This window comes from Melozone crissalis, unplaced genomic scaffold (genome assembly GCF_028551555.1).
Source record: "Melozone crissalis strain CALT ecotype California unplaced genomic scaffold, PUWL_Pcris_2 ptg000114l_1, whole genome shotgun sequence".
In the NCBI taxonomy this organism is placed as follows: domain Eukaryota; kingdom Metazoa; phylum Chordata; class Aves; order Passeriformes; family Passerellidae; genus Melozone; species Melozone crissalis.
In genome coordinates, this window is record NW_026535891.1 from 1,923,096 (window position 1) to 1,943,289 (window position 20,194).

The window sequence follows — 20,194 nt, forward strand, 5'->3', positions numbered from 1 at the left end:
CTGTGTCCCTGCCCCACACACCCCTGGGTCGGGTGCCCCCATTTCCTGGCCCGGCAATCCCAGGCAAGTCTTGAAGACCAGTTGCTTCAGACCAACGCCATAGAATAAAACCAAAAATCTTTCCCTCACCAATATTTTCCCAATATGTAAAACCTCAGTGAAAATACAACTGGCAAAGTATAAATGCTCTGCTTTATAGAATCCATTGCTTTCCCAATAAGTCACTCACCAAAAAAACCGCAAACAAATCACAATGAAATGAGAGTTTTCAATTCTCTTTAGGAGCCCATTGGTACATACCACAGCAGCGTTTTCTTGTGGATAACAGAGAGTGGGGAATCTCCCTGAGTGTCCAACACCTCCATGGGATTGTTCCCTGCCTGCTGGGTAGCAACCCAGCCCTGAAGGAGGCCTTTTCTTGGGCCATCTTTAGGAACTCTCCCCATTTTGCTCATTCCCACCCTGAAAATTGATTGACTTCCCTTGTAGGAAGGGGAAAAGCTCTGTCCATCCTTGGGACAGTGCACAGGAATCTGTGGAAATGCCTGTGTGTGCCTCAGGGTCCAAATGATCAATTGCTGCATTTCTGGACTGGTTCCCTCGCAGGTGCCCCTGCAGGGGTTTTTCCAGCAGGCCCTGCTCTGAAAACCATCAAAGGCCCTCACAGAGCCACTGCTTAGGCTCTCTTTGGGGTTTTGTGCTTCTTGCAGGGCTGAGCAAACCACAGCTCAGCTCATCCTGTGGGGGGGGCTTTTTCCACCCACAGAATTCTCACCTATGCCGCAGCTCTAAAGCTGCCAGAAACAAAGCCAAGGGGGCAGGGGGGACCCTCAGGTCCTGGCTGCCCCCTAGGGCTGGGAAGAGCAGGGCTGGGCAATGGCCATCCCTGTGCAGTGGGGCTGGGCCATGGCTGGGCCCCAGCCTTGCATTGACAGGGGTCCCCAGGATGTGCCACCCCTTGGACAGGCACCCGGCCAGGAATGTGCAGGGACATTTCTGGAACTGCCACCCCTGGGAACAGAATTCCCCATTATAGGATGTGTCACCCCCTGGGACAGGATCCCCCAGCTGAACTCCAGAGGAGAGAACTTAGAGGACAGAAGCCCCCTGTATGTGCCCTCCTAGAAACAGAGAATGATCCCTTTTCCCATCTGACTCTCAGCACAAATGGCCTCTTCTGTCTCTTCCAGGACAAAGAAAGTGAAAGTGTTGAGGAGGCACAGCCCAGCAACTCCATACCCTAAAGCCTCCTCACCCTTCCCTGCATCCCCTGCTCCCCATTTCCCCCCTCCCCTGGCTCCCTTAACCCATTCCCTGCTCAGGTGCACCCCAGGATTTCTGAGCCAGGAACCGGGGCTGAGGGGATATGGCAAAAAGTAAGAAGAATAAGGAAAAAAGAGAAATAGAGAGTGGAAAAAGTCAGGGGCAGGCAAGGACACAGAGGTCGAACTACCCAGCACCCCCATGCAATGCCTGGCCAGGAAACGAACACCCCAGGGGTGATTATGCGGGGCCTAGCCTCACCCCAAAATCCGAGGAACCCAGGGAAGGAGCTGTGACCCCCATGTTCCCCCCCACACTGCCCAACTGTGGCACCCCCATTCCTCTGGGACCCCAACCTTGGAACCCAACTTCCTTCTGCCACCCCTTTCCCTGAGACCTCCATTCCTGGACTGCAATTCCCCAGGATCTTCAAACCCAAGGAACAGCATCCCAGTAATTCCAGACCGTGGGACACCACTGCCCTTGGGGACCTTGATTCCCCCAGGACCACCATTCTCACAGGGTCCCCCTTTCCCCTGGCACCCCCATTTCATGATCACAAATCCCTGGAGGCCACATTGTTCTGGGACCCTCATCCCCAAGTCTGAGTCTACCCAACCCTTGAGACACCCATTTACCTGGGACCCCATCCCTGGGCACCCCATTCTCCTGGACACTCATGCCTGGCTCCCTACACAGCCTTAGACTCCAAATTGTGGCAACATCATGTCCCCACCTTGTCCCACCATCCCCCACCATGTCCCCAGCCTATGCAGCCTTGTCCCCAGCCTGTCCCCAGCTTGTAGCCACCCTGCCCCCACCAAGGGCCACCTACATGTGGGGACGAGATGTGACCTCGCTTCCTTCCCCTTCATCCGAAGAGCCGCCAGCCAGGGGAGCGGTGGCCACAGCAGCGAGTGACAGCCAGTGCACATGGCTGGGGACACCGGGATGGCCGGGAAGGTGGCGCTGCTCCTGTGGGATGAGTGCCCTGGGCACGGGCCTGACACCCTGGGGATGGCCCCTGGTGAGGCAGAGACTGGAGGGGAGGGGGCACAGTGGGGCTGTGTGGTCCCCTGAGGTCCCCAATGGCAGCAGAGGCAGAGCAGGGCATGGAGCTCAGTGTGAGCAGAGATTTAGGGTGGCTTTAGGGACAGAAATAGGGGAACTGGGATGTGGAGACAGGAAGAGGGGGATAGAGATGTGGGGACAAGTATGTGGCAGAAGGAGCCTTGGGGTTTGTGGACTATGGGGATCGGGACAGGGGAACAGGGATACTGGGACATGGAATGGGGCCATGTCACATGCAGATGTCACCTGGCCATGGGGAAAGGTGCCATTGGAATGGGATCATGGGCATATGGCCATGGGACTTGGCTGTGGGGACAGGTGCTGTAGGGCTGGTGGAGGTGGGCAGTGCAAACATAGGGTGTCCACAGTGTCCCCATGATCCTCACCCAGCCCTGTCCCTTCTCTCTTCCAGCCCAGACCCTCGGCCTCGCTGGTGAGTTCTCAGGGGATGCCAGGTCCCCGTCCCACTGTCCCCAACCCTGCAATGGCCCTGGCAGGCTGGTGTCCCCTGTCACTCGTAGGTGACCTCACGACCCAGCCCCTGGTGGAGCCCCCCTGGAGGCCGGCGGTGCTGTGGGACCGGGTGACACTGACCTGCCAGGGTTCGGGGACTGCTGGTGCCACCACCTGGTACAAGGATGGGCAGCGCTGGTGGCAGGAGGGAGGCAACAACTTCCCTGTCACTGAGAGAGGCACCTACACGTGTCAGAGACCTGGAAGTGAGTGTAGCCCATCTGTGAACGTCTCAGATGGTGAGGGTGGTTTGTGTCCCCAGCTTGGCACCCACGGGAACCCCGAGGATGCTGGATGAGCTCTACTCCATGGGTCACCCTCTGGTGTGACCAGGGATTGTCCCCTATACAGGGGGACATCCCAGAGCATCCCACTATGGGGGGACCCTCATGTTGAAATTGGGGAAACCTGGTGTGCTGGCTTTGACCCAATATCGGGGTCCTGATGATGTGACGGCATCAGGAGACCTCCTGTGGTGTGACGGCACCCCTCTGCCCCCCAGACCGGCTGGTGCTGCAGGTGCCGGCGCGGGCACTGCTGGAGGGGGAAACATTGGCACTGCGCTGCCAGTACAGGCAGGAAAAGTCGGCCACTCGGGTGTTCTACCGCGAGGAGACCGAACTGAGAGTGCTCCACAATGGGACCGAACTGTCCCTGTCCCCTCTGCAGCTGAACCACAGCGGTTGCTACCACTGCAAGGCCTGGGTGAACAACAGTGTATCATGGGGATGGGAGGAGTCAGTGCCGGTGACAGTGACAGTGCATGGTGAGCACCTCACAGCCGCCACCCCGACAGCCCCATAGCGCTTCGCCAGGGATTTGGGGTCACTGTTTCCAAAGCTCCCCATTTCCTGCCCTGAGCTTGTCCGGGGACCAGTGCTGGAGGGTGCCCCCCGGCCCACCCAGGGGTCCCCCCTCACTCTCAACTGCCTCAGCACCCCGAGTCCACTGCGGCCCCAAGCTCTCCTCCTGCACGTGTTCTGCTAGGACGAGCAGGTGGTGGGGGGGCCTGCAGGGGTCCCCACAGCTGCTGGTGCCCGCCGTGGGGGGTCTTCCACTCAGGGAATTACAGCTGCAAGGTGCGCTCCCAGAGGGGGGCCGTGCGGAAGGGCACCACCCAGCTCTGCATCATGGTGCACAGTGACTGCGGGGATGGGCGCGGGGATGGGCACGGGGAGCCCTCACAGCCTCCACGGCTCCCCTTTCCTGGACATCTCCATGTCCCCCGGACACCATGCTTGTGTCCCCCGCCTCTGCCTTGTGTCCCCTCACCCCTCTGTGGTGTGACCCCATCCACAACATCCCCCATCACACCCAACCCCCTTGTCCCTACCCACCCACACCAGCTGCCAGCCACTCCCTGTGCTCTCAGCCCCGTCTCTGTCCCCACAGTGCCCGTGGCCAATGCCACCATCACCCTTGGCACCCTATCACACTAGGTGCGTGAAGGTGACAACGTGACCCTGCCCTGCTTGCTGCAGGTAGGCTCAGCCCCTGTCACCTTCACCTGGCTGCACAATGCGCAGGAGATGACCCAGGGTCCCCTCCAGGAGCTCAGGGCAGTCGATGTGGGACATTCGGGCACCTACCAGTGCGTGGCCACCAATCAGCTGGGACAGGACGGGCACCGCGTGCTCCGGGCACCCAGTCCCGAGCTGGTCCTGGAGGTGACACCGTGGGGACACAGGGTCACAGGTGGGGTCACATGGGGTCACTAGGGAGTGCAGGACCCCTGGGGGGATGGGTGATCCTGATGTGTCCCTCTCTGTTTCTTGCGGTGGCAACAGGGGTCGGTGGGGCCCTTCTGTTCCTGCTCCTGCTCGTGGGTGTCATTTTGGCCTGGCACTGGTGGCACCGTGTGGGTGGGTGACAATGGAGGGATGAGGGTCATGGAGAGAGGTGGGAAGGCCCCCAGAGAAGGGGAGTTCCAGGGCAGCACCCACAACCCCTGACTTGGGAGGGGTTGAGCCCCCAGTGGCCATGGCTCAGAGCTGTTGGAGGGTCCTGCAGGGATGTTGGGAATTCAATCAGGGGTCCCCCTCCATGCCAGGCTCGTGGTTCTGGGGGCTCAGGGTGTTGGTGCAAGTGTAGTGTGGTGGGTCAGGGATAATGGGTAGGCATCAGGGATACTGGGGAGGCCTGGGGAGAATTGTGTGTCTGGTGCTGGTTCAGCATTCCCAAGGGTGGATTGGGGCCCCTGGGTCTCCAAAGTCACCCCTCCAGTTTTCTATGCAGATGCCAGGAAGCACCAGGAAAGGTGAGTGCAGCCTCCAGCCATGATACACCTTTTACCCAAACCCCCAGCACCTCCCATCTCCTTCCACACACCCGCTTATTCCCACAGGGCCCCACAAGACCCCCTGCCACCCTCGGTGGAGGATCCTCAGGCGACGTACATGGAGCTGCAAAGGCAACCGTGGGAACCCAGCGACACCTATGACAATATACACAAAGTGTTTTGATGCTCTGGGAAGTCAGAGGCACTGGGTGACCCTGGGAGTGCTCCCTCCATGGCTCCTGTGGTTGCCCATCCTTCCAAGGGAGGTGCTCATGGGTCGGGGGAGGCTACACAGGGCACCCTGTGCTCCCCATTTCCTCTCCCAGTACCACCAAGAGATCCCATATCCCTTTGCTCGTACCTGCAGGGGCTCCCCAGCCCCATCCAAGTGCCCAAGTACCCCATTCTCTCCCTACAGTGCTTGCAGTACACCCAGGGCTTCCCCATTCCCCCTCCCACTACCCCTGTCCCATCCCACTGGAAAAGGGGGAGTCGGGGAGGATTCTTGCTGAAAGGTTTCTCAGATGAAAATGAAGCACAAACATGGCAATATTATATCTGAGAACTGTTTCTTGATAAAGGAGGGTAAGGGTTGTTACTGAAAGGGGACAGAAGGGAGTAGAAAGGGACAAGGATAGAGAGAGAAACAGAAGACAGGGACAGCGTTACCGCCAGAAGCCCGGGCGCTCTGTGGGCATCAGCTGGGCAGATGGAGTGTGTGTGCTGCAAGCCAGGGCGAGCCCACATGGCTTTTGTGAGTGGCTGGGCGTGATTTCCAAGGATGGCACCTGCGTGTCTCTGGCATGAGCGAGCAATGTCTGCAGGCTGGCTGCTGCAGGCTGGCTGCGGGCTGGTGCTGTGGCACTGGTGGCTCTGGGCTGGCTGCCGTGGGCTGGGGCTGTGGTGGGCAGGTGCAGCAGGCTCGGTGCTGTGGGCAGCATGGGAAACGCGGCAGAGGTGGCGGGTGGGTGCAGGCAGCATCCGCTCAATCGGGGAGCAATGAAGGACCATCCAGGAGGAGCAGGAATGAGCTGCCTCATGGAAGCAGCGAAGCAGGGAAGAATGGATGCAGGCAGGGAAGAAGGACCACCAGGAGGAAAAGGTGAATGGGGGTAGTATCGGTGATATTTTTGCCCAATGACTTGGAGGAATGATGCATCTGACTCCATCTTTTCAGGAGGCTAATAAAGTACTTTTTTATACCATATTATTCTATATTACATTACATCTAAACTGAATCTGCCAAGCACTCAACTGCACTCCACTGCACACAATCTCATGATTGTCAGCCAACAATTCTGACACACACAAACCTGGATTCAACTGGTCAGTGAATCAAAACTCTCACACCAGAATCCAATCATCAATTCCCTTCAGGCAAACAATCTTCCACAATTCATTGTACTTGTGAACAACACAGGAGCAGTAATTGAGATAAGAACTGTTTGGATCCTTCTTTGGTTCTCTCACTGTTTCTCCCAGGTTCAGAGAATGTGAATCCCACAGGGGAGGAGGGCCAAATTGACCCTCCCAGCGAGCTGCTGATCCCTCCAAGAAACCCAAAGCAAATACTCCTGTTGTGTCACAATTTGCTGCCTTCATTTACAAAGGCTTCTCCCACAGCCCGATTTCCCAGGCATTTTTCCCAGATGTTTTTCCTGGGAATCTGTTCCATCAGCCAGTGGGGGTCACTCACAGCCCGATCACTGTAGCTTTCTCTCCCCTGATTCTCTGTTGCGTGAAGCCTCGCCAGGGACAGGGTTCCCAGCACATGTACAACCAACAGAGTCATTTTTCACCTCATGTGTAGCATATGTTGAAACATAAATCAAAATCAGATTTGTTCCTCTTAACCCCCATGTGCTTAGTGGCTCTGCAATCCCACTCCCAGTGCTCCCACTAAGGTGGCTTACTGGTGCCCATCCCAGTTCCAAGGGGCACAGGACCTGGTTCCCTGCACCTGGGACAAAAATGCAGCTCTTTAGTTAAACTGGCAGAAATTGTGTTTCTTTCTTCAGCTCTTTCAAGGAAGCTGAATAAAGTGGTAACCTCCCTTGGAATGGAAAATATGACCCCCTTCTCTCTGAACTATTATAACTTTGAATTTATGGGTCTTTTAGGCAAAAATGTGAGGACAGGAATAGCAGTTATTTACTAGTATGTATTGTGAGAAACAAGTTAATGGAAGTTGACTTTAGCTGTGTATTATATGAATTGATATTACATTTTTGGTTATACTGTTGATTAAATATTGCAATGTTGTTCAGATAGTGAAAAGTATTGTGGAGTGGCTGATGTTGTTGGAGTGACCATCTAAAGGTGGGGCCCAGCCATGGCCCAGCCCCACTGCACAGGGACGGCCATTGCCCAGCCCTGCTCTTCCCAGCCCCAGGGGGTATCCAGGACTTTAAGGTCCCCCCTGCCCCCTTGGCTTTGATTCTGGCAGCTTTAGAGCTGCTGCAGAGGTGAGAATTCTGTGGGGGAAAAAGGCCTGCCTGTGGTTTGCTCAGCCCTGCAAGAAGCACAAAACCCAAAGGCAGCCCAAGCAGTGGCTCTGAGAGGGCCTTTGGTGGTTTTCAGAGCAGGGCTGGCTGGAACTCACCCCCTGCAGGGGCAACTGTGTGAGAACCAGTCCAGAAATGCAGCAATTGATCATTTTGTCCCTTGCAGCAAGGGTCTGAGACAGCCCCAAAAACCTTGCATATCCCGCAACACTCTGCTCAACAACTTGACCAGGTCCCTACTCCTTCATATATCAATTCTGCAGCCCTTTAGAACGGCCTGGGAGGAATATTTGGCTTCTGGCCGTGGCTGCCAGACAAGAGGGAAAAGTGTGGAAATATGCAGCTGTGGCTCTGGCCGCAGCTGTGGTGGGGCTGTGGGGAGTGATCCTGTCTGGATTCCGGGTTTCCCCAAAGCTGCTCCATCCCTGCCCTCCTCACCTGAGTAAGACATTGAAGGTTTGCAGGAAGGAGTCCTGGGGAGGGGCTGTGGGGGTGTCGGGGTGGGGGCTGTGTAGTGCTCACCGGGAACTGTCACTGTCACCGGCACTGACCGCCACGACTTCTCTGATGTCCTGAATTTCACCCGGCCCTCGCAGCTGTAGCTGCCACTGTGGTTCAGCTGCAGAGGGGGCAGGGACAGCTCGGTGCCATAGCGGAGCCTCCCCAGTTGCTTCCTCTCTTGGTAGAAGGACGCTGAGGTGGCTGTTCTGTTCCATGAGCCCTGGCAGTGCAGTGTCACCGTGTCCCCCTCCAGCAGCACCTGTCCCGCACCTGCAGCACCAGCAAGGCTGGGAGACAGAGGGAATCTGTCACACTTGATGGCACCAGGACCCCCGCATTGTGTCACACCCAGCACACCAGGGGTCCCCAGTTACCACATGGTTTCCCCCACTCTGGGATGCTCTGGGATGTCCCCAGAGCAGGGAACAGGCTCTGGCCACTCAGGAGGTGAACCATGGAGTGGAGCCCACCCAGAGCCATCTGGGTCCCCGTGGGTGCCAGGCTGGGAACACCCAAACCCCCCTTACGTTGTAAGACTATCACCAAGGTGCTGCGCCCAGTGCCAGGTCTGTCACACCAGTAGGTGCCACTCTCGGTGACAGTGAAGCACTCCTATCTCTCCTGCCACAAGCGCTGCCCATCCTTGTATCAGGCGGTGGCACCGGTGGTCCCCGAGCCCTGGCAGGTCAGTGTCACCCGGTCCCACAGCACCGGTGGTGTCCAGGGGGCCTCCACCAGGAGCTGGGTGGTCTGGGCACTTGCGGGTGACAGGGGACACCAGCCTGCCAGGGCCAGCGTGGGGTGGGAACAGCAGGAAAGGCCATGGCATCCCCCGAGGACTCACCAGCAAGGCCGAGGGTCTGGGCTGGAAGGGAGAAGGGACACGGCTGGGTGGGGGTGGAACTGCAGGGACAGAGCCATGGGGGCATGGAGTGTGGGGCTTTTCCCGAAAGGTCTCAAGTGGGGGCGCTGGTGTGGCACAGATGTCATGAGGACAGGGATAGAGCAGCCAACCCTTGCTCAGGCATGGAGACGCTGTGTTGGCACAGGTCATCCCTGCCAGCCCCACAGCCACATGCCCATGGCCCTGTGCCCATGGTCCATTTCTGATGGCACCTGTCCCCATGGCCCGTCAACATGGTGTTTGTCCCCTTGTCCCTGTCCCTGCATTCCTGTGTTCCTGTCCCTGTCCCCACAGCTGCCCCAGCCCCAAGGTTCCTTTTGCCACATCCTTGTCCCCACATCTTCATCCCCCTGTCCCCTCATTCCTGTCTCCTGTTTCTGTCCCCAAAGCTTCCACAACTCTGGTCACACTGGGCTCCATGCGCTGCTGGCATTGGGGACCTCAGAGGACCCCACAGTCCCTCTGTACCCCTCCCCCCTCCCCATCCCCAGGGTGTCAGGCCCTGCCCAGGGCAATCAACGCACAGGAGCAGTGCCACCTTCCCGGCCATCCCAGTGTCCCCAGCCATGTGCACTGGCTGTCACTCACTGCCGGGGGTTGCTGTCCCCTGGGTGGTGGCTCTTTAGCCAAAGGGGAAGGAAGTGTGGTCAGGTCTCATCCTTATGCATAGGTGGCACCTGGTGGGGGCAGAGTGGCCACAAGATGGGGAGAGGCTGTGGGCAGGGTGGGGACAGGATGGGACAAGGTTGGGTGGGACACAGTGGGACATGAGGTTTCCAGGTGTGAGGGGCTCATGGGTTTGGGGGATGTGGGGATAGATGTCCAGGGGAATGGGGAGTCCTGGGGATGGGGTCACTGGGAATGGGGGCCCCCACAGCTGAAGGGTCTCAGGGATGGGAGTGCCAGAGTAACGTGAGTTCCAGGGATTTGGGGTCATGGGATGGGGATGCTGGGGGAATGGGGGATCCTGTGGGAATGGGGGTCCTGTGAAAATCAAGGTCCTGTGGGAAGGGAATTTTAGGGATGGGATGAACAGCAGAGTGTTCCTTGGGAATGAGGTGTCCTGGGCCATGGAAATTCTGGGGAATGTGAGTACTGGGATATGGGTTCCAGAGAGGGAGAGACATAAGAAATGCGGTACCCATTATTTGATTTCCAGGGGAAAGGAGGTGCCAGGGATGGGCAGTGGCTGGGTGGGCCCATGGGTCTCAGCTCTTTCCCTGGGAGCCTCAGATTTTGGGTGATCCAGAGCCCAGCACAGCCCCCACAAGGTGCCAGCAGCCTGTGGGTCACCCAAAACAGATGCTATGGGGTTCTGGGTCTGTGAAGCTCCTGCAGCAGAGGTGAGAATTCTGTGGAGGAAAAATGCCTGTGGTTTGCCCAGCCCTGCAAGAAGCACAAACTCCAAAGGGATCTCAAGCAGTGGCTCTGCGAGGGCCTTTGATGGTTTTCAGAGCAGGGCTGGATGGACACCCCCCCCGGGAGGGGCAGCTGTGAGGGAACCAGCCCGGAAATGTGGCAATTGATAATTTGCTCCTCTTTGTAAGGGACAGAGAGAACCACAAAACTATGGCACAATCCACAACATTCTGCTCGACATCCTGACCTGGACCCTCCTTCTTGAAGAATACCTGCAGCCTTCTGGAACCTCATGGAAAAAATGTTTGGGTTTGGGATGTGTCCGCCCGATAAAAGGGAAAAATGTGGAAATACTGGGCAGGGGCTCTGCCCCATGGCCGTGGTGGTACTGTGGGGAGGGATCCTGTGTGGATTACAGGTGTCCCCAAAGCTGCTCCACCCCTGTTGGGAAATTTAGCAGACTAGAGAATGGAAAAGTACAAGACCGAGGCTAATTCCAAGTCCTGCACCTGCTAGATAGCGTGTCCTTGTGCCTAGCTGTAGTATAATAACAAATAGTGAAAGAGACATGAGAAAAGAGAGATGTAACCCCTAAGGAATGAGGAAGAGTTAATGGTATAGTTTAACCAATAGATTGCTTGGCTTACAGAATATTCATAAGCTTATTATTTGCTGTGTAAGTGTTTGATGCTTTCTTCAATAAACTGGACCTGTGATGAACCAAATGGTGTCCTGGTCCCCTTCCTTCGACAAATGGTGACCTCGAACGCTGACCCCCCTCGTCTCGACTAAAAGAAAAAGGGGGAGAACACGCCACGGTCGAGGAAGTTGGAGCTGGGTCCTGTTTGCAGCCGGGATGGTGCCGGAATTTTGAAGCACCCTCAGGGTTCACATCAGTGACCTGAGCCATAAATGTCTGCCAGTGCCTGGGAAGCTGCAAAGACCGCTCAAGAATAGGTATGAATAGGCAAGCAGCACATAATTTATTCGCCGCATATCTAGAATGGCGAGGGGTAAAGGGGATAGATTTGTTATTAGCCTACGGATACACTAAAGAAGTTTTCCTTAACCCACATACGGTCCATGAACTCTCGAAATGGAGAAAATTTGGGGATATACTATGGGAAGCAGTGTTAGAAGATGATAAGTCAGCAAAGAAACCGAGCAAGCCATGGCGGGTGATGTACAACACACTGCTTCAGCATGTCTCTGAGTGCAAGGCAGCAGCCGCGGCTCGGGACGCCTGCGGGGCTGTGCCGCTCCGAATTCGGCATGGGTGCTCCGCCATGGGGAGCAGCCGCGGCGGGCGGCCACCTGAAATACTGCTCTGCAGCAGCGGTAGCCACGGGGGGAGAGGAGCCGCCGTGGGGGGAGCAACCCGTGCGGCCACGGCTGCGGCGCACACTGTGATTCAGCCTGCCAGCGAGTCTTGTGAAACAAAGAGCCCAGCGCGGGGGGGTTGCCCGCTCTGACACAAGCGCCGTGTGTCCAGAGCGCTTTTCCAGCACCAGCACTTCTCCGCGGCCGGCAAAAAGTTTCAGCTTTAGACCTAACAGCCGTAATAAATGTGACTCTTGCCAACAAAAGAAAAGATTCCTACTGCAATTAAGAGACCAGTGATAATAAACAAGCCACACCAAGGACCATTACTATCAAGAGACGTTTCTCACCTAAGTTAAAAAGACTTTTTGTTCTACCTCGCAGAGACTTTAAATATCAGAAGCCCAAATAACTCAGTCGGTGAAACATGAGACTCTAAAATTATATTTTGAAAAATTTAAAAATGTTAGAAATGTGTTAAAAAGATTGTATAAGTAAGATGCAATGAATATGCTTTTTGTATTCTTTAAGCTTTGCTTGGACATAGTAAAAGTAAAAGCAAGCACTGAATTCAAAAGAATTTTTCCACAGGTTTACTTTGAACAAACTTCTTATGTTTAAGTGCATTCAAGTATAAAAGTGCTGCAGCAAACACTTGAAAAAAGTTGTTTTAGCTTAGTATTTTAGAATCAGGCCTGTAAGTAAGTTATAGTAAATGCTATATTTTACTTTTATAGTAAGTTTTATTTGTTATTAAGTAGTTTAAGTTAAATTATCTATTAAGTGCCATTGAATGTTAAATGCTGTTAAGTTTAAGTTTTGTTAAGTTTATTTCCTGTTAGATTTAAGTGCTGTTCAGTTTAATTTTTGTTAAGTTTAAGTGTTATTAAGTTTAAGTAGAGTTAGATTCTGTTAAGTTTAAAGTATGTTAGGTTTAAGTTATGTAGAATTTAAAGTCTGTGAAGTTTTGTTAAGTTTAAATATTTTAAGTTTAAGTATTTTAAGTCTAAGTGCTATTAAGTTTAAGTGATGTTAGATAGATTTATACTTTTATGATAGGTGTTTATTTTATGACTTGTGTGTAAAGTGATGTTGTGAACATCAGAGAAACCTTAGTTAAAAAGAGACAATCAGAAGCATTTGTGAGTAGAGCCATTCCTGTTTGAAGTATAGCTACTGTTTGAGAATAGAAAGCAAACTAACCAGACAATCAACACAGGTGAAACCTGCGCACATTTTGTTCCTTTAGCTTATTTTTGTAGGTTGTATTAGCACACCTAAGTTTTGTTTGAGCCTTGTAGCACATAGAATCCTTTTTGTATCTGTTGTATAGGATATCCTATAGATAGTGATAGAGTTTTTGGTTTGTTTTGCTAGCTTAGATCCCTTGTAAGAGAGAAACCTTGCTAGCTGAGAATACTGTTTAGTTGTCAGAATTGCCTATTTTTGTGTTGCAAAGAATGTGACACAGCCCATAGAACTTTGCTTTTCACAAAAAAAATAAACACAGGGGAAATGTTGGGAAATTTAGCAGACTAGAGAATGGAAAAGTACAAGACCGAGGCTAATTCCAAGTCCTGCACCTGCTGGATAGCATGCCCTTGGGCCTAGCTGTAGTATAATAACAAATAGTGAAAGAGACATGAGAAAAGAGAGATGTAACCACTAAGAAATGAGGAAGAGTTAATGGTATAGTTTAACCAATAGATTGCTTGGCTTACAGAATATTCATAAGCTTATTATTTGCTGTGTAAGTGTTTGATGCTTTCTTCAATAAACTGGACCTGTGATGAACCAAATGGTGTCCTGGTCCCCTTCATACAACACATCCCTGCCCTCCTCACCTGAGTGAAAGGCTGAGGATTTGCACGTATTGTGGTGTAAAGCCACCAGAGGTGCTACTGTGGACATGAGACCTGCCTGGGGTCAGGCGCTTCCTTCCTTCCATTCAGGATCATGGAGAGCACTCGTGGGTGCTGGGTAGGGCGTGTGCCTGACCCCGGGACACTGATACGCTGCCAGTGGGCACTGGGATCCAACCTGCTGCCGTGGCAGCTTCTGCCCGCTGCCGGTGGTGGCGCTGGGACCGATTGGTGCCTGTGAGTTTGCAAAAGGAGAGATTTCCCCTCCTCCCTCCCATCCGAGGCCGCCATGGCCCCTGAGGGGATGGAGCTGGACCTGGGCACCCCCTGCTGGCCCGGAGTGCTCCCTGCAGCGCCCCCTGCTGGCCACGGTTATAACTGCCACAAAAACCAACAGTGCTAGTGGGAGGGAAAGTTCTGGGTTTGTGTTGTTTGTTCTGTGCTGGTTTATCAATTTCCCAGTAAAGAGCTGTTATTCCTTTTCTTGTGCTTTTGCCAGGAAGCAACATCATCTTTGAAATTAAGAAAAGTTTTAGGCATGGGTCTCCTTTCCATTCCAGGCACGTTCCCGCTTTCCTTGGCAGATAATTCTCATTTAAACAAGACACCAAATCCTGGGTTCCAATGTGGATGGGACAGACACCACAAGAGAAGAGAGGTTCAGATACTTGGCCACCTCATGCTCTTTATTTTAAGCCAATTGGGCCACCCAGGGCCCTCTCCCCAGGTGGCACTTCTGGTCACGTGGTCACTCAGGAGCTGGCTTTGGCAGAGCGTCACACTGTCCCCAGTGTGCCATGGCTGACAGACTGGTAGACATTTGGGGCCCAGTCTCAGCAAAAGCAAGGCCTCACCCACTCTTGCAACACAGCTGTTCCAAAATGTTTCCAGACATAAAACTTTTCCTGTCTCTGACACCTGGTCCTGTGCCATGGCCTGATCGTGACTGCCCTGGAAAAGGAAGAGGCTCTGGAACCCCCACAGGTCCTTTGTGAGATCCTTGTGTGGGGAACAGGGCAGAGGAGGGGTTTGGGACTGGGGACAAGAGAATCCAGAGCCTCCTAAAGGCCACTTTTACCATGAGAGCAAGGAAGTTCCAGGGCCCTGCTAGGTTCTACTGGTGGAGGAAACGTGCTTAGGGGAAATATCTGGGGCTTGTTCCTTATTGGTTGTTTTCCCTGGAGATTGTTCCTTGTGTGACAATTTCGACTCTGAACCTTGTTGCTGTCGCTGTTGGTTTTATTCTCTCTAGCTGCTGTTTCAGGAAATTGTTCTTCTCTCAGCCCTTTTGGATTTTTGTTTCTGCATGGGGAGGGAGAGGCATAGTTTCTAGTGGCAGCACAAACACGAGTGGGTGCCCATGGTTTGGGACCCCCAGTGCCCCCCAGTGCCCCCCAGTGTCCGAGCACATTCCTATAGATGTCACCGGGTTCCCGTGGTCGCCCTTGGGGTCCCTGCAGCTCCGCGTATGTCACCTGGGGATCCTGGAGGGTGGTTGCACAGGGGGGTGCTGTGAGAGAGACGGTCTGTGGGATCTGGGTGGGGTGACCCTCATGGGTGACGTGTCCCTCTGTGTGCGTCCCCTTCGTACTCACCGCCATCCCTCTTGGTGACCACGACGTGGGTGTACAGCACCTCCCCCTCCTCTGGGGGGGCCGGGGGATCCAGGGGGGCCCTGAGGGAATAAAGGGGATGTGGGGGAGGGAATGGGAGGTCCTGGGGGTTGGGGTAAAATGAGACAGTGAGGTTTGATCCCCCCACCTACCTTTCCTGCTGCTTCCTGGCAGCTGCAGAGGAAAGAGGGAAGGGGTGACTGTGGGGTCCCCAGGGCCCTGACCCCTCTCAGGATTCCTGAAAACTCACTGGACCCTCAATTCCCCTCAGGACCCCCAAGCATCTCTGAAGCTTTCCAGAATTAATGAACGTCCCCCGTGCCCTCGACCAACTCAGCCTCAAGAACCCAAAGCCCAGCAGGGACAGAGACCCCCAGATACCCCCAGGGCTCCTGAAAGAACACCCAACATTCCTGCAGGACCCTCCAGTGTCTCCCCAAACCCTACAGGACCCCCAGGCAAGGTGACAATTCTGGGGCTATGGGTGTTGCCCTATCGCTTCCCAACTCTTGGGGCCTCTACAGCTCCCTGGGAGCCTCCATCCCCCCATTGTCACCCACCCACATGGTGCCACCGGTGCCAGGCCACAATGACACCCACAAGGAGGAGAAGGAACAAAAGGGACCCACCGACCCCTGTGGCCACTGCAAGAAACAGAGGGGGACACATCAGGATCACCCGTTAGCCCAGGAGACCAGCACTCCCTGATGACCCCATGTGACCCCACCTATGACCCAGGATGAGCCAGGTGTCACCTCCAGGGCCAGCTCAGGGCTAAGTGCCTCGAACACGTGGTGCCCGTCCTGTCCCAGCTGGTTGGTGGCCACGCACTTGTAGGTGCGTGAATGTCCGACATCGATGTCCCTGAGCTCCAGGAGGGGACCCCGGACCACGTCCTACCCATTGTGCAGCCAGGTGAAAGTGATAGGGGCTGAGCCGGCCTGCACTGAGCAGCGCAGGGTCACATTGTCACCTGCACGCACCTGGTGTGACAGGGGACGAGGGGTGATGGTGGCATTGGCCACGGGCACTGCAGGGACACAGACAGGGCTGGCACTGGGCAGGTGGGATGAGGGTGCCGTTTGTGGGGTCACCCCCAGCCTGAAGGTCCCGTTCACCCAGGACAGTGACATTCAGTGGGTCCCTCTCGGCCACGCTGTCCCTGTCGCTGACCCGGCACCAGTACTGGCTGCTGTCATTGCCCCAATGTGGGGCAGCTCCAGGTGGGGGCTGGTGCCCAGCAGTGCCCCCGAGCCCTCCCGGTGCAAGGAGAAGGACAGGGGACCTGTCCTCACGGCCACCTCAACGCTCAGCACCAGGCTGTCCCCCAGTGTCACCTGTTCCCCGGGGGGCTGCACTGACAGGGACATCCCTGGGAGTGGGACCCCTGTGGATGGACACAGAAGGGATTGGGGACTCAGGAAGGGTGGGAGACACGGGATGGGAAAGAGGGGATTGGAAGGGCACAGACAGAATCCCAGTGAGCAGAAGGGGACCCTGGGAGGCAGGTTGGGACCTAGGGACATTGGTGAGACCCCATGGAAAGGTGCAGAGACCCAGGCAGGGATGGGGAACCACAAGAGAGACTGAGGAGACTCAGGGAATGATTTGGGGTTTATAGATAGGCCGGAGGACCCATGGAAAGAAGGGAGAGCAGAGGGTGGAGCAGGGACCTTGGAAAGGGTGGGGAATCCAGGGAGGGCTGGGGAGGACAAAGAGAGAGATGAGGGATCAGGAGGGGGAACTGGGCAGTCATGGGGGAAACCAAGAGGGACTTGGGAAATTTTGTATGACCCAGGGAGGAGTAAAGAGAGGGATGCAGGATTCAGGCAGTGATAGAAAATCCTTGGAGGATGTCGGGCTTCCCTGTCCCCATCGTTGCACTCACTGTGTGCTGTCACTGTCATCGTCTTCGACACCCTCCACTTTGACACCCCTTTGCTCACCCGGCCCTCACAGTGGTAGTTGCTGCTGTGATGCTGCTGCAGAAGAGACAGGGACAGCTCGGTGCCATCGCGGAGCCCCTCCAGTTTCTTCTCCTCATGGTAAAATGACACTGAGGTGACCGTGTTGTTCTGCCAGCTCCGGCAGTGCAGTGTGACCGTGTCCCCCTCCAGAAGCGTCCGTGCTGGCACCTGCAGCACCAGCCCCTCTAGGGGACAGAGGGGTCCTGTCGTACCTGATGGCACCGAGACCCCCCAGTTGGGTGCACCAGGGGTCCCCAATTCCAACAAAGCGTTCCCCCACAGTGGGATGTTCTGGGATGTCCCCAGAGCAGGGGACAGGCTCTGGCCACACAGGAGGTGACCCATAGAGCGGAACAAACACAGAGCCCTTGGGGTCCCTGCAGGTGCCAGCCTGGGGACACTTGAAGCCCCCTCACCATCTAAGACTCTCACAGCAGGGCTACATCCGATGCTGGGTCTGTCACAGGTTTAGGTGCCACTCTTGGTGACAGTGAGGCAGTCAGGTCCTTCCTGCCCCCAGCGCCACCCGTCCTTGTACTAGGTGGTGGCACTGGTGGTCCAAAAGCCCTGGCAGGTCAGTGTCACCCGGTCCCACAGCACTGCTGGCTTCCAGGGGGGGTCCACGAGAAGCTGGGTGGTCTGGGCGCCTGTGAGTGACAGGGGACACCAGTCTTCCAGGGCCAGCGTGGGGTTGGGGAAAGCAGGGTGGGGCCATGGCACCCCCCGAGGACTCACAAGTAAGGCCGAGGGTCTGGGATGGAAGGGAGAAGGGACAGGGCTGGGTGGGGGTGGCACTGCAGAGAAAACAGCACAGGGGCAAGGGGTGTGGGGGCTGTCCCCAAACTGTCCGCATGGGGACAGCAATTCTTGTAGGAAATTGTGTCAGAGTGGTCCCCAAAAGATTTGGAGAGGCAGGGGAACATGTCTATGTCACAGTCACCCATGCACCACATCCCTGTGGCAAAGACACCTTGGGACCATGGACACTGTGGCCACCCTTGGCTGAGTCAGAACATGGGGACACTGTGGACACCCTGGGCATGAGGACACCACGGACACAGCCCATGCTGGCCCACGTCACCCCCGCCAGCTCATGATCCCATCCCCATGATCCCATTCCCATGGCCACATCCTCAGCATTCTTGTCCCCTTCTGTCCCTGCATCCCAGTTCCCTTGTCCCTATGCCCAAAGCTCCCTAAGCCCAAAGGTGCCAGTCCCCACATTCCTGTCCCCACATCCTCAAATTCCTTCCTCCCTCTTCCTGTCCCCAAAGCCACCCTACATCCCCAGTCCCACCAAAGTCCACTATGGGTAACACAGAGTGGCACTGCTGGCATTGGGGACCTCAGGGGACCCCACAGTCCCCCTGTGCCCCCTTCTCTCCACATCCCCAGGGGTGTCAGGCCCGTGCCTTGGGCACTCACCCCACAGGAGCAGTGCCACCTTGCCAGCCATCCAGTTGTTCCCAGCCATGTGCACTGGCTGTCACTCGCTGCTGTGGCCACCTCTCCCCTGGTTGGCGGCTCTTCGGATGAAGGGGAAGGAAGCGAGGTCACGTCCGTCCCCAAGTGTAGGTGGCCCTTGGTGGGGGTAGAGTGGCCACAAGCTGGGCACAGGCTGGGGACAAGGCTGCATAATCTAGGGACATGGTGGGGGATGGTGTTTCCAGGAGTAGTGGGCTCAGTGGATGTGGGGAACCAAGGATGGGTGTCCAGGAGAATGGGGGTCCAGGGGAATTGGGGTCTCCATGCCTGGGGGGATTCAGGGTTTGGGCTGCTGTGGGAACATGGTCCCCAGAGGTTTGGGGTCATGGCATGTGAGTGTCAGGATTGGGGGTGCAGGAGGAAAAAGGGGACTCTCGGGAATAGGGGTTCTGGGGGAAGAAGCAGCCCACAGGATGGGATCAAGGCAATGGTGGTCCTGGGGATGGGGGTGCCCAGGGAGGAGAGAAACCAAGGCCATGGGGGTCCCATGGTTGGGTTCCCAGGGGAATGAGGATACCAGGGATGGGCAGTGGCTGGGTGGGCACAGGGGTCACAGCTCTTGCCCTTGGTGCCTCAGATTTTGGGGTGACCCACAGCCAAGCAAAACCAACCTGGGGTGCTCGTTTCCTGTGCAGGCATCACATGGGGGGTCCTGGATAGCTCTGCCTCTGTGCCCTCCCCCGCCCTTGAAATTTTCCTCTCTTTATTTCTCTTATTTCCTTGTTTTCCTCACTTTTGTGGCAGGGGCCCCCACCCCCAGTTTCTGGCTCAGTAATCCCGGGGAGCACCTGAGCAGGGAGTGGGTTGCGAGGAGACAGGGGAGCGGAAAAAAGGGTGTACGGCGTGCCGGGAAGGGTGGGGAGGCTGTGAGTGACGGTGGTGTTGGGCTGTGCCCTCTCAACAGTTTCACTTTCTTTTCCTTGGAAAAGAGGGAAGCGGCCATTTGTGCTGAGAGTCAGATTGGAAAGGGAGGGGTTTCTGTTCTGGGGGGGCACATCCGGAGAGTCTTGTCCTGGGGAGATCCAGTCTTAGAAATTGACACATCCTGGCATTGGGGGACCTTTCCCAGGGGGTGGCAGTTCCAGAAATGTCTCTGCACATTCCTGGCCGGGAGTCTTTCCCAGGGGTGGCACATCCTGGGGACCCCTGTCAATGCAAGGCTGGGGCCCAGCCATGGCCCAGCCCCACTGCACAGGGATGGCCATTGCCCAGCCCTGCTCTGGCCAGCCCCAGGTGGCAGCCAGGACCTCAGGGTCCCCACTGCCCCCTTGATTTTGATTCTGGCAGCTTTAGAGCTGCTGCAGAGGTGAGAATTCTGTGGGGGAAAAAGGCCTGGCCTGTGCTTTGCTCAGCCCTGCAAGAAGAACAAACCCCAAAGGGAGCCCAAGCAGTGGCTCCACGAGGGCCTTGCATTTTTTTCAGAGCAGGGCTGGCTGGAAACCCCCCTACAGGGGCATCTGTGGGGGAACCAGTCCAGAAATGCAGCAATTGATCATTTTATCCCTTTGCCTAAGGGACTGATGGAGCCCCAGAACTACTGCAAATCCCACAACA